Below are 22,036 nucleotides of genomic sequence, written 5' to 3' on the forward strand. Positions count from 1 at the left end.
TGTTAGGCAGAAGTTGATACTTACACATAAAAACAGTAAATGCAAACAAATTTCCAAACAAAACCCTAATAATAACTGTAGGAGATTGTGAGAAAGTATCAGAGACGTAGTTATCCTCTGGCTAGCACTTAATAAACACAGAGATGCAAAGATAAAATTGAACTCAAAAAAAATAAAAAAAAAAAAAGGAATGAAAAGAAGTCAAGGAGAGAGATGCTCAGGTTTAGGCTCTGTCCTGAGGTGATCTTGTGTAGCAGCCTCAGATACTATCAGACATTATTATCATATATGCACAGCACCACGCACAACTCTCCCTAATAAAGCACTGATGCACCATGGTTGATAGGAAAAACAGAGTAATAGACATTCCCTGGGACACAAAGGGAGAAAAAGCATCAGACTAACCTAGTGTGGAGGCAGGTCTGATCCAGCTGAAGTTACTAATTTCTAGTCCAACATCAGCCCTGCTAACCATAACCTGGCCTCTTTGAGATTGAACAGGTCCCTGAGTACCACGTTGTCCCATGCTCTGAGTTCTGCTGGGCTTCTAAAAGGAATAACAAGACCTAGGGCAGTCCTCTCGGTGGGCTGAGGGAAAGGGCACAGCCGTGCCCTGGGGAGGTGACTCAAGGCTGGATTTGCTGGGCTGTAGCATGCTGAAGCAGCTGGATGGAGGCTCCTGAGGGGCATTAGTGGAGGTTGGAAGTTCCCAGGGAGGTGGCAGTGCCAGCTGTGTGTGGTCTGGGTGTCTTATTCTGCGGCGCTTACGTCTCCACACAAACTACAAAGGGAGCAGAGGTGCCTAAATGAGAGCTAAAGATCCCACTTAGGGGTTGGGAGTGAGGTAGGCTGTGTGTTCTCATGTATTGTGTTTGCCTGTAAGAGAAGGCTTTGTGGTTTGTTAAATTTTGGATGAATTTTGGACCTTCCTGAAAGTAGTCAGGGAACAAATGAGTGTACAGAGTCCTTCTGAAGGAGAAAAAGATGGAAGTATTCCATGGAGATGTATTAAAGTAAATCCAGAAGTGAACTGATGACTTTACAACCCTCAAGCAAAGTATTCCAGATCGTTTGTCTTGTGCAATGGGATCATGCATGAAATATGAAAATGCGTACATGACCTTCTTTTAAACTGCTGTGATTTACTGCTGCCAGAACGATGAGAGAATGAAGATGAGCGTATGAAGAAATCAATGTTATGTGGGATTGCAAAATGATGCTAGGTCTGATGAATCCTCCTTGAAATCCTTTAACCACAAGAAGTCTGCTGCTTTGCTCAGATGTTGCAGAGTGGATATCTCATCCACTCGGATTTGGAAAGGCCTTAGCTCTCTAAATGATTTTCAGCAAAGTGGTGTTTGCCTTCCTTTAGTATGTGTTTATGTTTTGTGCAATCTTCTGGATGAAGTTAAGTTTTGTTGTCATGTTTATTTTATTTTATTTTATTTTATTTTATTTTATTTTATTTTATTTTATTTTATTTTATTTTATTTTAATTTCTGAAAACCTGAATGTTTTTATTTCCCTCAGCAGCATAAAATAGTAAATTTTAGCTTTTTCAGGTTATTCAGCAACCTTTATTTGCCTTGCATGGCTAAACGTGATTTTGTTTAAAAACTACTCTACTTTAATTAATACTTTTCTTTCATATTTATAATTTGACATGTTTCTCCCATTTTTCTTAGCCTTCTCAACACCTTTGTTCTGCGGCTGCTGTCTTCAGATGATAGTTCTGAAGCAGGCAGAGGAATAATGGAGGGAACCAAAAATTTTGGCTTTGTTTCTTCAGAAGATGCCATTAATCTACTGAAGTAAAGAAAAAAAACATGTATTTTGAGCTAAAAAAAAAGGGGGGGGGGGGGGACAGTATAGCCTTAAAATTATAATACAGTTATGTTCAAGACAGGACTGTAACATGACTTCTGGTTTTCATTACCTGTCAGTGTTTCCTACAGTACGGGAATAAATGTATCTGATATTTACAACTATTTTTTTTCTCCTTTTCTCTATGTGCTTTTGTGACCAACTAGTGCAACAAGTGGCATGCCTGAAACCTTGAGATGCCTCAAGCAGACATTGTTTTCCAAACATACTGAGTTCTCGGCATCAGGTCAGTTGGGTGAGTCAAGCCAGGGGTCCAAAATCACAGGTTACTTTTGAAAATCTTTAATGGGCTTTGACCTAACCAGAGTTTTGGCCTGTTTAAGAGCTAGCATATAAAGTTCAGTGCAGTAGTCTACGCAGACCCCGTGCCAGCCTCAACTCTTGCTTCCTCCTCCCAGGGGCCCCTGAAACGTGGCAAGGCTTTACTAGACCAGGGAGTTTCAGTGTCTTCTTCTCAACTCTGCTACATCTCCCATAGCAAATTTCTCTATTGCTACAGAGTCCTCCGCTGTAGGGCTGTGAGAGCAGGAGAGTTCTCCTTCATGGCCCAGATAATTTCTGCTGATGATAATGTTCCTACCAGAGATGCTGGCTGAAAGCCCTTGCACATGAAACTGTCTTCAGTAACATGCTTCCCTTCTTACCAGAAGGGGAGGGGATGACATCCCTTTCCCTGAAGCTTGTGGCCATAGGGCTTAGACTGGTCAGACTTTCCCTTGTTTCTGCTTAAAAGTAGCCAACACTTGGTAGGACAGGGCTGTGTCCTCAGGGGAATGCTGCAGAGCATGTTAATTGCATAAGCATCTCAGCTTGTGGTAAGTTTGGCTGTACGTGGGCCTGATTCACCATTACTTTGTGGTTATGTATAACACAGAGATTTCTTTTACTCAGTTTTTTGTTTTATTTCGTTTTTATTAGAAAAACTGTGCTCAGACAAGATCAATCATTTTAGTGAATTTCCAGTGTTTTGATGAAAAATCGTATCTTGTAATGTTTATTACTATTGGCATATGTTATTGTTATTGCTGTAATTTTCAGTCAGACGTGTAAGTTTTTTTTAATTTTCAGAAGTAAATTTTTGCCTTGGGCCTGTATTTGAAAGTGACTTTTTTTCTTTGGATCTAATTTGACGGAGAACTGTCCTTCAACAGGGACGAGATCAGCTTGGAGGGGCTTTGTTCAGGTGTCAGGATTTCGGGACTGGCCTTTCAGTAGATGAGTCACTTGAAATGTAACACTTTGTGGGAGCAGAGGGAGAGGAAACATTCAGTTTGTGTCACTTCGGGGCATTCTGACCATCAAATGTCATGGTTGCACAGCTCAGTTTTGTTCAGCTGTTGCTAGCTGTGTTCCTGTTACCACAGCACAAAAGCTGTGGATCTCCAGAACAGCACACCTCGAGCTGAGGAGCTGATGTCCACACCGAATGCATCTCAGGTTGTTTACCTTTGACTCTTTCTAGGTGGCTGGAGTGCAGTAGGTGTGCTGCTGGAGTGTGGAGATTCCCATTTAGTTTTGTCACCCAGTCTGTGAGCCTCAAGGCTGTTTGAAGTGCAAACCAAAGCATGGTAAGTGGGATGATAAAGACATTTTCTTCAAAAGCTTGTTCCTAATTTGAAACAGAAAGCTAGTGTGGTCACACTTCCTTTATTTCTTATGCTCAAAGTTTCCTGACACATTATCCTCTACATCAATATCCTTCACATGGTTAAATCTTCGGAAATATAGCTGTGCTGTCATGCAAACTTAAGCATTATTTGTTTTTCCACAGTGAAAAAACAAACAAACAAATTTAGTATTGGGAGAAGTCCTGTGCAATGCGCACCAAAATATGTGGGAATGGTCGTACTTTCTGTGCGTCACATCATTGATAAGTCATCTGCAGCAAGCATCTTGTGTGCAATTTTCATCAATTCAAAATGCAGAGTAATTTTCACATATTCAATGGCCTTCAGCAGCAAGTTTTTCAAAGCCCTATGCTATCTACAGTATCAGTTATGCTTTTTACCTGACCTGGATTCTCTTCTCCTTACATTTCATTATCACTTTTATGTAAACTCTACTTCCACCATATTTCGTTTTATCACCTACCTTCTGAGCCAAAACCACAAGTGATAATGATGTGATATGCCTACCAACCCCAGCACAACTTAAATTTGGAAGCAAGAGGTGTCCTGTTATATTCAGGATTGTCTTCATCCATTAATCAACTGTGTAAGTAGACCTACAAATCCAAAGAATGTTATGCTATGTTAGCCATGGTTTTCTATGTCTGTATGTTCAAAAGAAAGCTAAGGTCGAGCATCTCTGGATGTTTCTAGTATACAAAATATATACAACAAACAACCATTAACGAATTTTAAAATTGTAGTGCTTATTCAGTCCACTCAGTGCTCTTGAATGTGAGCCAACATTAATTCAAACCCAGTTGATCCTAATAAGTAACTAAGACCCCATTTCATAAACATGCAATTCTAGCTTGTTATTTCTGGCACTGCCATTAAGTAAAATTCTCTACCCTCAGAGCGACAGATTTAAGGGATTAGGGATAAACTGAAAATTGTGAATAATTCACGATTTCTTCCCTCTCCTTCTCCCCACCGAAGGCAACTCTAGAGGGGATTAATAACTGCTCTCAGTCATACACCTTTTCTTTTGTGAGTCGTGTACAGGAGTGTGACTGGCCAGGGCTAAGGATTTGCTTGTATGAGTGGAGTCTGTAGGATCAGATGTTTTCTTCAAAGAATACTTTCTATTATTGTCAGAGGTTTTCTAGGACAAGGCACCACCGGCTGCATTAAAAACTACTACTTACACTTGGTAATCCTGGACAAGAATCTGAAGTGCGTCCCTAAAGTGTGTTGTCCTATTGCTTTGTTCTTTTCAAAAGAAACCTATGACATTTCAAAAGAATCTGACTTTTTTTTTTTTTTTTTGTTACTAAGGTGCAGTCAGTGTCATTTCTTCCCATGGTACTTTAGATAATCTGGAACACGTGTTATCCTTGTTCCTTAAACAGATTTTCTCTTCTACTTCTGGGATTCTGCAGAAAGATATTTAAGGAAGATCTTGTGGAAAACTTTGCAGCAAATTTTCAGTAGATACGTTATATTGCATAGAATCCAGTGGTGTAGGAGCTTGGATTAAAGCAACCTAGACTGAAAAGGGGTGTATTTCTTAGTACGGACACATCTTCAACAGCCTTTCTCTCTACTGTGCCACTGGATTTCTTGTGCGGTGCTGCAGTCTTAGAACTGTAGGATGTAAGTTTAGGACTGTCCATTTGCGTGTTTATACAGTGCCCAGTCGCTGGTACTTCTGGCTCTCTGAGCTTCTAGGCACTGTGGAGATCTGGAAGAGGTAAGACCATGCTTCACCCCTCTCCTGAAGTGAGAATCACTCACTTGCATTCAAAAGGTCTGTGCTGCTATCTGAAGTCATCTTGCTCAGCCTCTGAGCCGTCTTGCTAATTCTGCAGTGCTCATATGATGCTGTTGTACTGTTGCAGAGCTGTAACAAAATTAAAGAGAGGTCCAGTAAAATGAAAAGTCAGGATACTAATGGTCTCACAGGCTTGCTGCCTTCTTTATTCACTGTTGGTGATTAGCTGTGGTGTTCAGGAGCACTCAGTAATTTTTCTCAAAGGATTGCTGATGTGGTTATTGTTCTGGGCTTTCTTTTTTTCTTCATGTGCAATTATTATTTTTATCAGAGCATGTGGGGAGAGTGCTGTGCTTGCAGCTGTGTGAAGAATACCTTCAGAAAAGACCAGCTCAGTTTATAAGAGAAATCAGGTGTATTGCTGTTAAGTTTTGGGTCAGTAGCAGGGCACCAAGTGACTTGGATTTCTTCAAAAACAGACTAAGGCTTTTGATTTCTGAACAGAACAGGGGAATGCATGTAACCCACAGAGACTGGAGTCTCTCCAGGCCTATCTAACATAATGAGAGAATTCTTTGTGAAATACATAAAACGATGACATTTTAGTGGTGAGTGAAATATTTGATTACTTTTTCCATAACTTAAAATAATTGCAACGTTCTTTTGTAATCCCGTTCCTGGTGAGGACTTGGAATGTGTAACCTCACCATATATCTACCTCGGAGACATCTCCAGGGCAGCTTGTGGTGATATGGAAAAATGGTTTGAAAAGTCTTTTTTTTTTTTTTTTAAACATTTTTTAAGCCCCAAGGAAAAGCTACACGCACGTTCATCTGGGAAGACATCCAGAAGATGAATTCAGACTTGCAACTGCAAGTTTGAGGTGAGGAAAGCAGGTCAGGGCAAAGTTTGGTGAGTGTTGTGGTGGCCAAGTGAGACGAGGGGAGTGCCAGCATCCCGTGGCCATTTGCAGAAGGGGAGAAGCGGCATGCAGCGGGTGGCAAGCGAACTCTGTCTGTGCCAGCTCACCACCCCTGTCTCCTGGCTTGCTTGCTCCCATGCCTTTACAGGGTAGATGCTTTAAATGTGAAGGGTGGATAGACAGGAAGGGATAAAATTTGCGCTTCCCCCCGGGCTGAGGGCTGAAATGGCTGCAAGACATCTGCATCCATATTAGTTCTGACAACCATTAATGTGATTGTCACTGTAATGTGTCAGTGTGCGAGGAATAAGTGAATAATAAGTAAGGGATTTTAGCACTTTGGCACACAGAAGAGGGTTTTAATGTCATGTGATGCCTCTGGTTAGCATGGGTTGTGGCTTAGCACGATCTTTCACAGCAAAAGTTATTTGTTAAATTTAAAGGCAGAATGTACATCTAGCTTTCAGCAGCAGTTAAAGAACAATTAAACTATTAAATTGGTCTCGGCACTCAGGACATACATGCTCCTGCAGCAGTAGAAACGCTCCTAAGCACTGTGTTATGACTTCTTGTTCCTTGTATGGAGACACTGAGTGGCTCTGTCACAGATCATCAGCAGCAACGGATGGTGTCTTCCCCGTGGAAATGGCAACTGGACATTCAGGAGGAATCTCATGGGTACAGGGACCATTGCCACTGAGAGCTGCAGTGGCATATAAAACAGGAATAGAAAGGAATTGGTTGATATCTGTCTGAACAGCAGAGTTAAAGGTAGACCCAATTTTTCTGTTCCCACCAACACCATATGCCTGCTAGCAGTGTGCTGTGCACACCTGGTCACTGAGGACAGAGGATCTATTGCTCAGCACGGGTGTTTATCACACTGTTCATGGATAGTTCTTTCATATTTTAGATTGTATAAACAACAAAAGACACTTTCTCAAAGAGTAGTTTGCAGCTGGGCAGTAATGACACAGCATTTCATGGGGACACAATGCCTTGAATGGCTGTTTCTAATGTAAAAACATTAAAGCAGTCAAACCTGGACTGGTTTCATTGATGAATTAGACCATGAATAGTAGTAGCCAGTGTGGTGCAAAGGAGCTAGTGTTAAGAGGTAGAAGGTCTGGGAAGGGATAGTAGCAGTTGCATATTGACAGAAGATGAGCTAGGCTACCTCATCCATCTTTGCCAAATTAATTATTTGCTTCAATATTTATAAAAGTGAATAGGAAACAGATGGTAGAAATGGAGATGCCTGTCAGGTTTTTCGTAATGGAGAAAGGAGAAGGATTGAGAGGAAATCAGAATCCCACCAGAAGAGGGGAACAGGAAATTAAAATGTCAGACAACTGACAAAACTGCAAGACCACACACAAATATAAAGAGGTTTCTCATAGGATCTCTAGAGCATTTTAAATTTAAGTCTTCTCTCTTTTGCCACCCAGAAATCAGAATAAAGATTTTTAAAAAAAAAAAAGGTCAAAACACACACCCTCAATGATGTCCTTTAGTATGTGGTATTTAGAAAAATTCTTCAGGAACATGTCAGAGCAGTTTAGAAAGGTGCTACTATTACATCTAGTGAGAAGACTCAGAGCAGAGGAGAAGGGGAATCCCTGGTTCATGGTTTGAGTTTGGTGGTATCCGCATCGTTCTTGGTGCTAAGAATTCAGTCTGCATTCTGCAAAGTCCCATGCTGTGGTAGGAAAAGGTTTTGCAGATTCGGATTAACAGATCTGTGTTATATTCGCAGCCATTCTGAGCACCAGTTGCTTGTGATCTGTCCTTACGTTTGACTGTGCTCAAGCTAATTTCACCTGAGGCACAAGAAGTGAGAGGAGGGGGCAAGGGAGTACTGCTGCTCCTCAGAGGAAATGCTACACCTAGGACATCAGATGGTAGAAGCAGGAGAATAAGGGAGTAAAAGGATAGGGAGCTTTCATGATGAACAGATTTGGTGGAAGAGTGCCAGGTGCGTTAACTGACGGGCAGCGATCCCAAATCCGCGTGGGAGCCTGAGAGTCCCCCTTCGGCATGCAGCAACACATTCTGCATGCGTGCCAGTAGGAGACAGCCTAAAAAGCTGAGCTGCTTTCTGTGGAAATCTTTTTTTGCTACACCATTATCTGAACTGGATGGGTTCGGAAGAAGGTTGCGAGTCCAGACAGGGCTACCAGCCTCTTCCCCTCTCAGTATTGCTTCTGGTTTTAAGCATCCTTGGGAGCACAGGGAGGTATGTGCTTTGCCCAGCACCCTTCCCAGATGGGGAAGGTTTGCTGCTGCTCTAGTCCTCTCTGCTCTTTAGCTGCCCATTGCTTATGTCCCTTCATATTCAGCAATCATCATGGAATAAGGGCTGTCTGCTGACCTTTCCTTCAACAATAAATGCTGAGCCAAGTGGGCTGCTCTGCTGAGATATGGATGTTTTTCTTTCGTTCTGTCTGTCTTGTGGTAGGGTTTTGTATGTCTCCCTTTGACTTTGGCCAAGTGCCTCGCAAGCTATGGACTCTGAACGTCTGCCTTATTTGGAGAAAAAACATAGGCTCTTCAGTTGGTTTGACCTCCCAGTAAGTTTTCTACTCTCCTTTGACCGTTTCTGCCTTGCCAGTCTTCACATTGAGCTTTCTTCTCTCTTCCATATGTTCACTGATCCCTCTTCCTTCCTCAATAAATAGAAGAGAAAATTTTAGTATCTGCTGTTAATTGTGCCTGAGTACTTCTGCTGGTGTTTGATGTTTATCCCAGGAAAAAGACATTTGTAGGTTCACATTCACACCAGGTCAGCAGATGCTGCTGCTGAGGATTGTATTGAAACTTGTAAAATAGCCTACTTTAATCAGGAGCAGGCACAGGTCTGCCTCATAAATCTGTTGCCCACTGTGTTTTTGCCTGACTGGCAAATTCAGGCCTTCTCAAGTAAGCTCTATAGACACCCCATGAACAACAATTTATTGTAACTCCTTGTTCCAACAGTAGCCTTTTCAGCTTGGTATTGGTGAATATAACTACAATGTTGAAAGTAAAAACTAGTCCCTCTGTTGGCCATTGAGATCAAGATTAAGCCTTCTGGATCAAATGCAGACCACAGTCCACCAGAAAAATTGCTTTGTCTGCAATCAGCTCTTCCTCCATTTAACAACTGGCAAACCACAACAACAAAGTGAGGAGCAAAACTTGGCATGGTGGAGTCCTTGGCCAATGGCAATAAGATACCTACCAAAAAGATAGATTTTTTGATTTCCTCTGTATCAGCTTTTAAAAGGAGAAGTGTTGGAAGGAGAGAAGAAATAAAAATTCAAGTAAGTGGTGCAGCAGTTCAGGGGCAAGCAGAGTGTCAGATGGATCCATTCTTTGTTTGTCTGAAGGTCCGAAATGGAGGCTTTCCATAAAATCTTGGTTTTGCATGGCATTCATTGTAAGCAGATAGTGTAGGAACAGCAAATACATTTGGTTTTAGCTCGATTCTAGGAGAAGTTGCCACTTTTCCCTTTTGCTTTTCTTCCTTCTTCCAAACACTGAGAGCTTTAGCAGGTGCCTCCCCAGCAGACAGATACCTTGGGAAGCTGGTGTTTCCAAAAGATCAGATATGGGTTTGTCTGAAGTTATTCATTTACTAACCATGTGAAGAAATGAGGAACTATCAGATGTGGGATGTAACTAGCATCTTTGTGTCAGCGTCTTTGCTGATCACTGAATGAGATCAAACTCACCCCTGAAGCAGGGAATGATGAATGTCTTGTGTAATTTTCATCTGTCTTTCACCTGACCTTACTTCCATTTAAGATAGATCTAAATTCATCCCAGAGGCTACTCCAAAGATGAATTGTATCTGGTCCGTTGAATTTGTGACTTAAAGGCTGAAAAGAAGACATATGTGTTACCAAAATATTGCCAGCTAGAGAGGAAAAAGGGTCCAATCCCTTATCCTAGAACATTCATCTTTGTGGTGTTTTTTTTTCCCCCTCACTATTTATTTTTTCAAGGATCTGACAGAAGTTGGTTTGTCCTCAGTAATGGCCTGCCTGGAAGAAATCTTGAAGATATTTACTTCCTTTTCTCTCCACTTAACTGAAAACTGAAATGAGAAATACCCTCCTGTATGTGCTGCCCTGCCATTCTTTCTGCCTGTCCTGCCACCGCTGCTCTCCCACAGGGCTGCTGTAAATCACAGAGAGTTGTCACTGTGATGGATAGGAGTGACTTGGGTACTGGGAAGTCCTGCAGAGGAAATGCACTCGTAGACAGGGAAGGAGAAGGATCAGCATCAGCACAATATACAAGCAACTGATGTCTTTTTCAGAGGCTTATTCGTACTTGTATAATGTGCCTTTCATAACGCTTCCTTCACCTGCAGGGCTTGCAGACCCTGGCCTCTGGTGTGCTGCCTCCCTTTGCATTGGTCCCCACCTTACCACACAGCCGCTGCTGTCTGTGTGGTCTTTGAAATTCACACGGCTTGGTGGCAACCAGTAGGGAGGGAAAATAACGTGTTTTATTTATTTAGAGTCAAGCGCAGTTTAAACTCCGTTCTAAATAAATAAAAACTCTTAGCCAGATTTATATAAATAAAAAAGCAGATTTTCCCCTCTCATTTGGCTGCTGTGGAACAGCATCAGTTTCAAGACCACACAAGGAGCTGCGTCGACAGCTCTGAAATGTGCAGTAGAGGCAAAGGTAGGAAGGACCTTGATAACTTGCTTTGGGCTGCTAATGCCTCGAGGTTCCCTGCCTACATTAAGGAGTAGCCCTTGTACTGTGGTGGGTTAAAATATTAGAAGAAAGCTGGGAGCGTCTTATGTCTTTGACAGAGGAATATTTCTATAAAAGACCATTTTCTCTTCAGATTATTCATCCACTCTGTACCAAGACATCTGGGTGAATAAGATAGGATCAGCTGGCACAGCTGAGCGCTATTATTTCAGTCTTTTAGTATAACCTACAGCCAGTCGAGCACCCATAAAAAGCAGGGATTTGAGGAAGAAATGTTTTATTCTTTGGAGGCGGATCACATTTGGCCTCTGGGGACTGAGTCTGCGTTATGCAATGGTTCCCAGTTCCATCAAATGGTGCTCCCACATGGGTGCTGACAGCACCGTGTCTCTGGTTACAGCCATCACTTAGGGGAACTCCAAGCGTGGTTTCATTTTCTTGGGAATGAAACGTATTAGTTATGTCTGCACAAGGTCTCAGATCTCTCTTCACTTTCGGACCTGCCAAGATCTCAGAAAGGGTGACAAACAGCTGCTATGCGGAGCACCTGGGTTTTGTTACTTCAGCTGAAAGATTACAACAGGCCCTAAAACAGAGATCGTCTGTAAGCGGGATCTCCTGGTGGCAGCGTTTGCCCTGCTGCTTGCAGCCGAAGATGGGCTGGAGGACATGGGTCTGCTGGTTGCAAGACTAGACTGAGAAAAGGGCCCAATTAATGATTGTTATTTTGTGACCGGTCAGAGGCAGCTACAATTATGACTAAAAAAATTTTTAAAAAATCAAAGAAACGCTCTTGCAAAGTGAAGCCTTGCTAGCAGCTCATTACCTCTTTCATAGTCTGAAGCTCCTTGGGCTGGAGGACAAAATGACCAACAGATGTTAGTCACGTTGAGGAAAAATGTCAAAGAATAATTTTTTAAACATGTCCTTTTATAGCTTACTTTACCCACTTTATATATTAATTTAAAGTTATGTATGGTTATATATCCCACAATACGTCTGGGCTGTCTTGCTCTGTTAGTAAAACAGCAATTCACTTTTCTCTTCCCACTTAATGATGCAGCTGGGGTCACAGCTTGTCAGAGGCATTGGTGTCAGAATGGCACAGACTCCCCAGCTTTTTCGCAAACCCCTTATCCGTAATGTACTTAGTACATCTCAAGGCTGGATTGCTGTATGGTCCAATTTACAGAAAAGTGCTATTTTTCTTTGCACAAGTCATCATCCATATCATCCTACTCCTACTTCTGCTGCACCAATCTGCAGATGGTTGCTTTGGTTGCCAAAAACTTTGACATGGAAAATGGTTTCTGCCCCGACCCATTCAGCCCAGAGAGATGACGAGTTTCCTTCCGTGTTCCATGTGGTGGAGGGTCACTGAGTCTTTTTTTGGTAAGACTGCTTACCTTTCTAGAAAATGAAATTTCATTTTGAAAACGCAGTTGATGCATGAACATAGCATGGTATCGGCTCACACTTCCTTTATATAAGGAATTTCAAGGCCCCCAAAACTTTTGTGTTGTGGAATAAGTTTTTGAGTTAAAAAAGAAGCCTTTTTATGCTTTCTTCTATGAAAATATAGTGTCAGTGGCAATAGACTCTATGTGCAATAAACAGCTTCATGTGGTTATTAAACACCTCAGTCTTGCCTTATAATTTAACCAGCCATAAAAATCATTTATTGCATTGCATGCCGAATTGCCATGAAGGACGTCACTTACTTACTGCAGCATTCCAAGTAACTGCACCAAAGAGACTATTCTTTTTCACAACAGAGAACTAAAATGATTTACTCGAGTTTAGCTCACAATAGTAATGTGAGATGTTTAAACACTTGAAGATAATTTAATGTGTGAGTTTTAGTTCTTTTCTAGGAATGATAGCTGAGCTATTAGCACTGAATCAGAAAGCAGATGGTTATGCACCTCTTGTGTTGCTGACTATGAAATATCGTATTCTCTGACAGGAGTGAGCTCCTGGAAAAACTGTGCAAGTTTACAGAAAACAGCCACAAAATTATGAATACTAACAAATCTAGCTCTTGGGATTCTGAGTGACATGGATTTGCTATTCCATTTTACTTATTTTATTAAAATTCAGTGTAAATGTTAGATCTGAAACATCATAAATGTTCCAAGTCATACAAAATAAAAGGCTATGGGAGGTTATGTTTAAGGAGAATAAACAGAATAGTCTATGTAATTGTAGTCAGGCTAATTTGATACTGATTCTGAACAAAAATCATGAAAATCTTCTTTGGACATACAATTATCTAAAGGTTATAAAGTAATTGTTGCCAATGAATATAGTTTTAATTAAAACTGCTCTTGCCGAATAACTAGATCGAATTTTACATTTTGTTGATAAAATTAAATGTGCTGACCAACTGCTCACAGATTAGGGTAAGACAATTAGCAGGAGATAAAAACACTCCGCTGCAAAAATTAAAAACATTTTGTAAAAGCTATGTAAGGGTTATCATCTGAAAGGTTGAAAGTTTTTGTTGTTGTTGTTTTTGTTTTTCTTTCAGTAAAGCAGCTACAGTAATTGTTAGCCCAGTGCTATTCAGTTGACCCTTTTCCTCCAGTTATTTAGAAATAAATATGCAGTTATTGTTAGAATAATATCCTGATCTAATTGCACTTTGTGCTGGGAGGACCTTTCTGCTGATTGGGTGGGACTATTGGATAGGCTACGTTTGGAAGAACAGACATTTTATCACAGTCAAATGCAAGCACAAAGGTCTGTATTTAACTGGAAGAAGGCCCTACATGTAAGATTTCTGTATGCTAAAAATCAATGATCCTGAACATTTTAAAGTTCATGGTAGTTACCTTAGTTAACAGGAGCTTTAAGGATGCTTTTAGGAGCGTGAATACAGCATTGGATGAGCAGGTCAGAGAATATTCTGCAGGACTGGAGATGATTACAGTCATAGATTATAAATATGAGGAAAGCAGGTTCTGGTGTCTGTTAGGAAAGGAGATCATAAAATGAGGAAATAAGTGAAAACAGTTCTGGGGATGTTTTAAGGTCTATCGATACTCTATAATCTGATGCTTAGGAGCTAAGTAGAGCAAGGAAACTGATGGGAGAATTTCAAGGCTACAAGTTTGTTTACATGGGTAGAAGACTTCTGGCAGGCTTTTTTATCTAGCCAAAAAGCCAAACAAGATCCAATGACTAGAAGGTGAAGCCGACCACATTCAACTTAGAAATGTACCATAAAGCTTTTTTGCTGCTGCTGTTTTAAGAGTGAAATAAGAGGTAAGACTGTGACAGCTGTTCCATTACTTTCAATCTCTGGAGCGAGACCAGAAGTTAATAGAAGATTTGCTGTAGTCTATCAAAATACCTGATACACAATACTTGATCGGAAGGCACTTTACAAAAAGCTCAGAATCACTTCCCACATTATCCAGAGAAGAAGACTGAAGCACAATCTTCTTTCTCACCAAAATTTTCACAGCAATAGTAAACCTGGATCTAAAACCCCAAATGTCTTGAGTCTTAATCCCATACTCTCTTCCACTACTCTGTACTGCCTCTCTCAACTTTAATAGTCCAAATGGATAATTAGGGTTTGTAATAATAGCTATCAGCTTAATTTTTTATTTTTGGTCCTGTGTTATGGAGGAGGTCAGATTAGACGGTGGGAATAGTGGATTTTTCATGAATGTGAATATGATATGAATGTGTTTTCTTTTAAGAAAAATGTAATGTTTAATAGCTGCAAAACATTTCTGTAAGTGGCATTGGGCACAGGGAAGGATTTTGATTACTTGTGTTTCTTGCTAAAAAGTTTCATCTTATTTGTCTTCTACTTACAGGCCTAAAATGGATTTGGTAATTGATAGTTTATAGATCTTAAGACTGAATTACACAATGTATAACCTACATATAAAACACATAATGTATGCCAAAATTCCTGGTGTTATAATTTTTTCTATAAAATATTTGCGTAAACAAGTATGTAAGTATATATATGTTTGTGTGTGGATGTTTGGGAGGCTTGCGGTAACAAATTCTTCTCCAGTACAATAGTGTCTGGATAAAAATCTTAACCACTTAAAAGAGAAAATGATTCTGTTATGTAGCTGTTCTAACTCATTGTGCTTTAGTTTATACGATAATTTTATACTTAAGTGCAGATGTATCTGTCATGACTACTATGGGGTACACAACTATATCTCCAGACTAGCTTCACTGATCTCACTAGCGTAACTGACAGTAGAACTTGGCCCTCTAAAATTTAATATGTCAGTCCTAAAATAATTTTAAAAGTTATTTATATATCTGCTCCTCCTCTGCACTGCTTGTAACCTGAGACCATCCATGCAGATAAGAATGTAGACTTGTCTTTTCTAAATTGAAGACGTTCTGCTCATACCACTGGAGAAACAAACTAAAAAATAAGGCAACCAGATGTTTAAAAATGTTGAAAGTCCACTTTTTTTCTCTCTTTTTTTTTCTTTTTTTGGAAAGGTAGCTACGTTAAATAAACATTAAAATGCTATTTTTTCTATATAACTATTCATTTTTAATGGCACCCCAAGAGTTCGTCCAAAGGTCTCCAGGTCACTTGGGAGAAAGTACAGTATATTTTGGCTCCACAGCCTTTGACTTGCTACAAAGAGCTAATTCTTCCAATTAATGAAATAAATGTTGCTGATGTAGATAGATTGACAAATTATTTTTAAAGGCTAATTTATGCAAGCAGATGGCAAGTCAGATATGGCTAGAATATTTTAAGAGGCCTTCACTGGCAGGAAAGGAAATCCTTGGAAGAACAAGATACTAGGGACTATTCACGTGGTGGCATTTATTCCTTTGGGCATCTTTTGTCCACGGTGGCACTGCAATGAAGCTGGAAAGCATGAAGACATTTCTTTTTCCTGTAAGGCTTTCAGGAGGGTTTTCTGCTTAGGGCAAAAGTAACCTGTTCCGACAAGATACCAGTGATGGACTTCTACACCAGATAGCCGCAGTTCTGGGAGTCCTTCCTGGGCATACTGCAGGGCGTTATGTTTTCCTTTCAAGAATAGATTCCTCTCTTTGGGACAGCATCCTGAAATGCCTGCATTTTAATTCAGTTTGAAACAGTTTATGAGAGCATTTGTATTGCAGTTCTGATAATCCAGGAGAGGAGCAGCTCCATAGATTAATGTATGTATGTGTGTCAGTAATGGTGAAGGTGTGTTAGCACATACCTGAGACTCTCTCTGGGGTATAGTGATGTCTGGCTGCAATTTCTGAGCTTTAAAACTTTTGCTAACTAATGTGATAGCCTCTGTGTTCCCAGGCAGGAAATAGCACTCACTGTCAGCTGTTCTGTACACGGTGATCAAAGGTGTGTTCCTGCCTTGATACCTGAAGATATGAAAAGGGTTGCCCCGAAAAGCTTCTCATCTCTCAAGGAACACATCTACCTCTAGTTATGGCTTCAAAAATATAAAATATGAGTTGAAAATGCAGAAATTCCTTTTGACTTCTTTGGAAGCAAGACTTGTGGCTCTCAGCTGGTGCCCATCAGTGTAATGTCAGAAGGTTGTAAGGTGATATAGGATGTTGCACACTGCAGGATAATCTGGATATACCAGAACTGCCTTTAAATGCACCTCCTAATGTACCACATTCAGCCGTCGTAGTACTCGGTTAGGTCTTGGGCAGAACATGAGGGTGTATTAGCATATGCAGGTTTTCACACTGCTGTAGCTAAACTGCTTTTGTTCCCCATGGGTTAGCTTGTTTGGAGCCTGGTCAGCTGTCTATATGCTGTGCTGTGCTACGTGCAAAAGACAAATGTCACAACTTGGCAGAAAGCAGCCATCCCGGTAGTGGAGTTAACGTCTATGGTCTCTTGGTCTAGCTCAGTGAGAATAATAACTTCAAGACGTGGAATTAAATTGCTTTGCTACTGTATGAGCTTTTAAGTTAATTAGCTGTGTGAGTGGACATCTGTGCAGGACTAGCTAAACCTCCAAATCCTGGCTGAACATTACTCTATTGGGAAATAGCAGTCCTCAGCCCATGTAGATAGTTCTTTTTTTTTTTTCCTTTTTTTTTTTTTCCCCCTCTTTCTTCCTGTTTATGACTAGGGAGCCATTGGAGGCTGTTTTATTTTCAGTCACTTGGAGCTCAAATATGAGCCATCAACCCGCAGAGCAGTGTAATATTACAGATAGTTGGATGTTGCTCACTGAGCCCCAAAGGCTAAATCACCTCTGGTTAAAATATCAGTTTTCATTGTTAGTGAAATTTGATTTTTCTAAAGAGAAATGTCAGGAATACATGGAAGAAACTGGCTTATCATTCATGTTCTGGTAGTAGCCTAGTCATAAAAACAGGCTGAATTTGCAGTACATGTGGATAACCTCTTATAATGTATTGTTTACAGAGCCCAGGAGAGAAATCTCAGCATCATGCCAATGCAAGAGTTTTGTTATCCCTTCTCTTGGGAAAAAGGTATGCAAAGAAAATCATTCATTTGTTGTTTTAAGAAGAATATATTTACCTTCCAAGAATTGCATATCACAGATTGGATTGATTACTACCATTAGCCTATCTTCTGCTGCAAAGTATTTGCTTTGTTTCTTAAAGAGAAAACAAAATGTGGTGGTGCAGCTCAAACACGGGGGATATGAAGAGTATGATTTTGCACAAAAAGACTGCTTCTTCTGGCTTCATCTGTAGACAGATTTAAGAAAGCAGCCAGTGAGGCAGTTTCAGCAGAGAAATTTGTGTGTGTAGTCTTTTTTTTTGTAGGCTGAATAAGACATAATCCATTTTCTCCAGCTGAGCTCTGTCTACAAATGATGCCAGAATGTCTGTGCCAACCTCCCCTCCCCTCTCCTCCTCTCCCCCTTTCCCTTCCCTTCTCTTCTCTCTCCTTTTCCCAAACACTTCCAAGAGCCAGGTGGATATTTTTGGTATGTGATGAAAGCTCTGACAGGAAAATTAAAAATTAACCTCAAATAGGCTTCTCCCCACTCCCACTCTGCCTACAGAATGCCTGAAGGAGACCATAGCACAGTATGAGTATTGCCTCCCAACACACTTTGTATGTCAGGGACCTCTCCCAGTCTATTCAAGAAGCTCTTTGCAACCTCCAACAACTTCACTGTAAATAAAACTTTTCCCAGTGATGTTTTCTGGAAGATGCAGATTTATGAATTCCTTCAGTTCCTCTTAGTGTCAGAAGGAACTAGGATTGTAAGGTGCTTTTCAGGAGCTATTTAAGGATAGCATCCTTAATTAATATCCAATTAGATTCAACGTGTTATTTTCATGTGCTTTGCCACACTGTTAAAGAAACTGGTATATGCTCGATGTCACCCATCTTTTCAAGGGTACCCAACTTACATTTGTCCTGTCTAGCCTACATGCTAAAGAGGGAGAGTCAGTAAAATGTTACCATTACAACATTGCTGTATTGGTGAATGCTCTTTAGTAAATGAGAGGCTTAGCATAATCTTACATTTCTTGATTCATGTGATGTAGTAAAGGGTGAAGTTTAAAATGCCAGCTGCTTTTTTCCATCATTAACAAGGAAAGAAACCTCTGATGCTTGTGGTGAGAGAACACGACTGAGAGTGGAGGGATGGAAGCTTATCAGCTTTGATCTGTTGTACTTGATTTTTTTTTGTTTGTTTGTTACAGGCTCCCAATTTTCCTTCTTTGCTCTAAAAGCTATATTCAAAGTATTGGATCACTTTTCTCCATATCGGTGAATCTGTTTATTGACATCCTGTTAGAGGCCTGTGCAAATAGTCTTCAAAAAGGAGTAAATGAAAGACACTAGTGAAAAGCAAAGTTTGACCAGAGGGCAAAGATCTGTCAAAAACACTTTATCTTTCTTTGTTACTGAGACACGACCAGATGCTTGTTTATAACAAAATGCCTGAGTTGGGAATTTTGAAAGCCCAGATGAGGAAAACTGTATCTAATTGCTTTTAGGAGTGCAGCCGTGTCTTAGCTGCAGCTTGGGTTGGTGTGTCCTAAAATGCTGTATTTGGAGATTCTGGGAGTGGAGTAAAAGTATATATGTTTTTGCTGAAGGAGATAGGGCTGTCAGTTCAGAAACCCACTGAACATCTGCTCTGGCTGAGCTCTGTGGTTTAACTAGATTAAAGGTCCATATTAAAATGATCATCAGTCAATCTGAGCACTTCCTCAATTTGAGAAGCATAACATCACACTCAGTGTTGCAGTTTCCAGAGAAGCTGATGTGTTGTGGTAAGTTTAAAAAAAAAATAAAAATAAAAACAGTGAAATATTTCACAATTGTGGTTTGTTTGGCATATACAGCATCACAGACTAATGTTTAACCTAAGTTCAAACAACTTTGAATTTGTTGCCATAAATAACTTTAAATTTAGCTAATTATTTTAGGCACATCTTGGATATTAAGTCTACTTAGCAAAATGAAATGTAATTCATGTTCTTCTAGCTTTGGGAGTGTTTCCAACCAATAAAGCTGTAGCACAGACCACAAATTTGTGTTGTTTCAGTGGCACAGGGATCATTTTCCTTTTATTTCAACCCCTGGATAGCCATTTAAGACTACCAGACTACAGGTTTTATGAATTATAGGCATATGAATTGCCAGGAAAGCTCTGTTTTATTATTTTTAAAAAGCCACCATTACAAAAAGAACATCCAACCCTGCCAAACAAACCAAGATAACCCTCTTCTGTTGGCATTCGCCTGTGTGCTAGTTGTCATGTGTCTATAAATAAGCCTTTTCCATAGACAAGTTGATAGTAATTGAGTAGATGTATCTTACATGATGATTTGCAAGAACTCTTGCTGTAGAAAATAAAATTACTGAGAATTAAATGTCTTGTTGCATTTATTAATTAATCTAATTACTTCATTTTTGGTTTTGCTGTAGGAAAACAGTGAAGATATAGATGTTTGTTTTCTTCTGCACCATGCATGCAACAGCATAGTTTGGGAAGTCTATTTGATTTAGATCATCCAGAAAATTTATTCAGCATTGTGGAAGCATGGTGTTAGTGAAAACAGTTCTATAAATCAATGTGCAGCAAGTTGATGCTCCCTTTCAGGAATGCCCACCGCATGGTGAGGAAGCATCTGGTGCAACTTGGACTTTGGTTTTCTTTTTTGTCGCTGATTTTAATAGCCAAATGTGCAAAAGTGCTTACTGCAAATATTTCAGGATTTTTGTTGATGGAAGTTACAGGTATGAATTGAGAGACTGGAATCAAGGGACAGATTATGTCTGTTTGGAGCCTGAAGCACATTCTAGCATGTAGATCCTGTGTGATCCTCCTGCCCCCCCCCCCCCCCCCTTATTCCTTCCCTCACACACTCTTGTAACTGCAATAGGAGGAAGGCTTTTCTCTCAGGAAGCATCGGTGATCTCTTTTTCTTTGCACGCAGGGAATTTGTTGGAAGGCATACAGCTATTCTTCCCCATGCTTTGAAGGCTTGACTTGACCTGGTCTGCTGCATCTTTTCCTGTCCTTTACTGGGGTAATGCTGAATGAGACCTTGCAGCAGTAGATCTCATTGAGATGAATGTGTTCATATTACTGAACTTCAGAAGACCAGAATACATCAGATAAATGCCATGCTGTCAACCTATTTTTGAAAAAAAATGTGGTCTTGAATAATTTGAAAAATAAAAAAAAGAATCTAGGAATACAATATTATCAGATAATCTCATGATCTGGGATGGTATAGAACAACATTAAGGTGTGTGCACATTAGCCTCTCCTTCCTGAGACTGCTCCAAAAAGTCACATTCACAGGCAACACCACAGCTGTATGTAAAGTTCTGAAAAAGAAGCTCTGCTATGTAAGGGAAGAAGGTGGTGGCAGAACAAAACAATGAAACAACATGATGAGATAATTGTTAATTTTCTAAACTTAGTTGTTTTGTTTCTACTCATTATTGACTATGTCAGATTACTGATGCCATTTCCACATACCCCAGCTCTAATTCTCATTGCAGCTTTTGCTCTCTTCCAAAGGAAGAAACGCTGTGAGGACAATGAGTGACTTTTTGACAATGTAAGGTTCTCAATAGAAAGGGAAGTGTTCTCTATCATTTAGAGTGAAATTTTAGTCTAGCAAATGTCTGAAAAGTCATCATGTATTCATGGTGACTACTGTGTTGTAAAGTATGGCATTTGCCCCACTAAGGGCTGAGTTTCTTGGTCATGTGGCTAGGTTTACAGTATGGATGTTCACGTTACTGATAATGTCCTTCAGATGCATTAGAAATTTGGTATAGCTGGTCTAGACTTGCAGTAAGTAATAGGTGCCATAAAGTGGCTTCATTGTGGGAGAAAAGCAGTGGCCAAACTGCTGAAATGAAGCAGCAATGAAATTGTGGAAAAAAAATGAAATGTAGAAAGGTACTTTCGCTGGTGTTTCTGTTGAGAGGGTGGACATCAGATAAAAATGATACGCTATATGTATAGTGCTAGAAAAAGTCAACAGCACTGGCTGTGGAAAAAATGTGTTGTCATCAAAAGAGAAATTTATCAAGTCAGTGATATCAGCAGCATTACTCCATGGACTTGAAACTACAGCTTTAAATGAAATAGATATGCAGTAAAACTACGAGTTCTTCAAGAAGTGTCCGATGTAAAGAAAAAACTTCTTAAGACAAATATGTCAGAGGGAGAACAAAGTATGAAATCAGAATATGTAACAACTACAGCGGTGGAAACTCGAGAGATGATAAATTGTGAAAAGACGGCTAGAAACCAATTAAAGCAAGCAGTTGAGTGTGGTCCAATTTGAAGATGCCCAATGTCTACAGGGATACAGTCGGACTGAGAAAAATGGAAGAACAATACCAGGATCTGAGAGAAAAAATGACTCTGAACCGTTCCTGGCACCTGCAAATCTGCTTCAGATCAAAAGAAAAACAGACCTGCTGACACCTAGACTAGCAGGAGAGTATTTTATACCTTTATTTTCTAGTTAGAACTCATCCGTAATTACATTTCTCATTTCTACGGTGTTTTCAGCTGGTAAAGCAGCCATTTGTCTATGGCCCCCATGACCCAGACGCTGTATCAGTCTCCAGCACTGGACTCCTCCATCACCAGAGCCTGGAAGCAGAAACCTCTGAAAAATTCAGCCACACAGCAAAACAAC

At 40.2% G+C, this 22,036-nt stretch overlaps 1 protein-coding gene across 1 annotated transcript in view; it reads left to right on the top strand.

The window, feature by feature from the left end:
• BICRAL (BICRA like chromatin remodeling complex associated protein) overlaps window positions 1-22,036 on the top strand; it is a 277,400-nt gene that overhangs the window by 119,038 nt on the left and 136,326 nt on the right. The window contains exons 16-18 of the mRNA XM_066993763.1: window positions 2,031-2,119; window positions 3,347-3,452; window positions 17,298-17,365. The gene's annotated coding sequence lies outside the window, so the exon portion shown is untranslated. The remainder of the gene's footprint in view (window positions 1-2,030; window positions 2,120-3,346; window positions 3,453-17,297; window positions 17,366-22,036) is intronic.

This window comes from Anser cygnoides, chromosome 3, assembly GCF_040182565.1.
Source record: "Anser cygnoides isolate HZ-2024a breed goose chromosome 3, Taihu_goose_T2T_genome, whole genome shotgun sequence".
In the NCBI taxonomy this organism is placed as follows: Eukaryota; Metazoa; Chordata; class Aves; order Anseriformes; family Anatidae; genus Anser; species Anser cygnoides.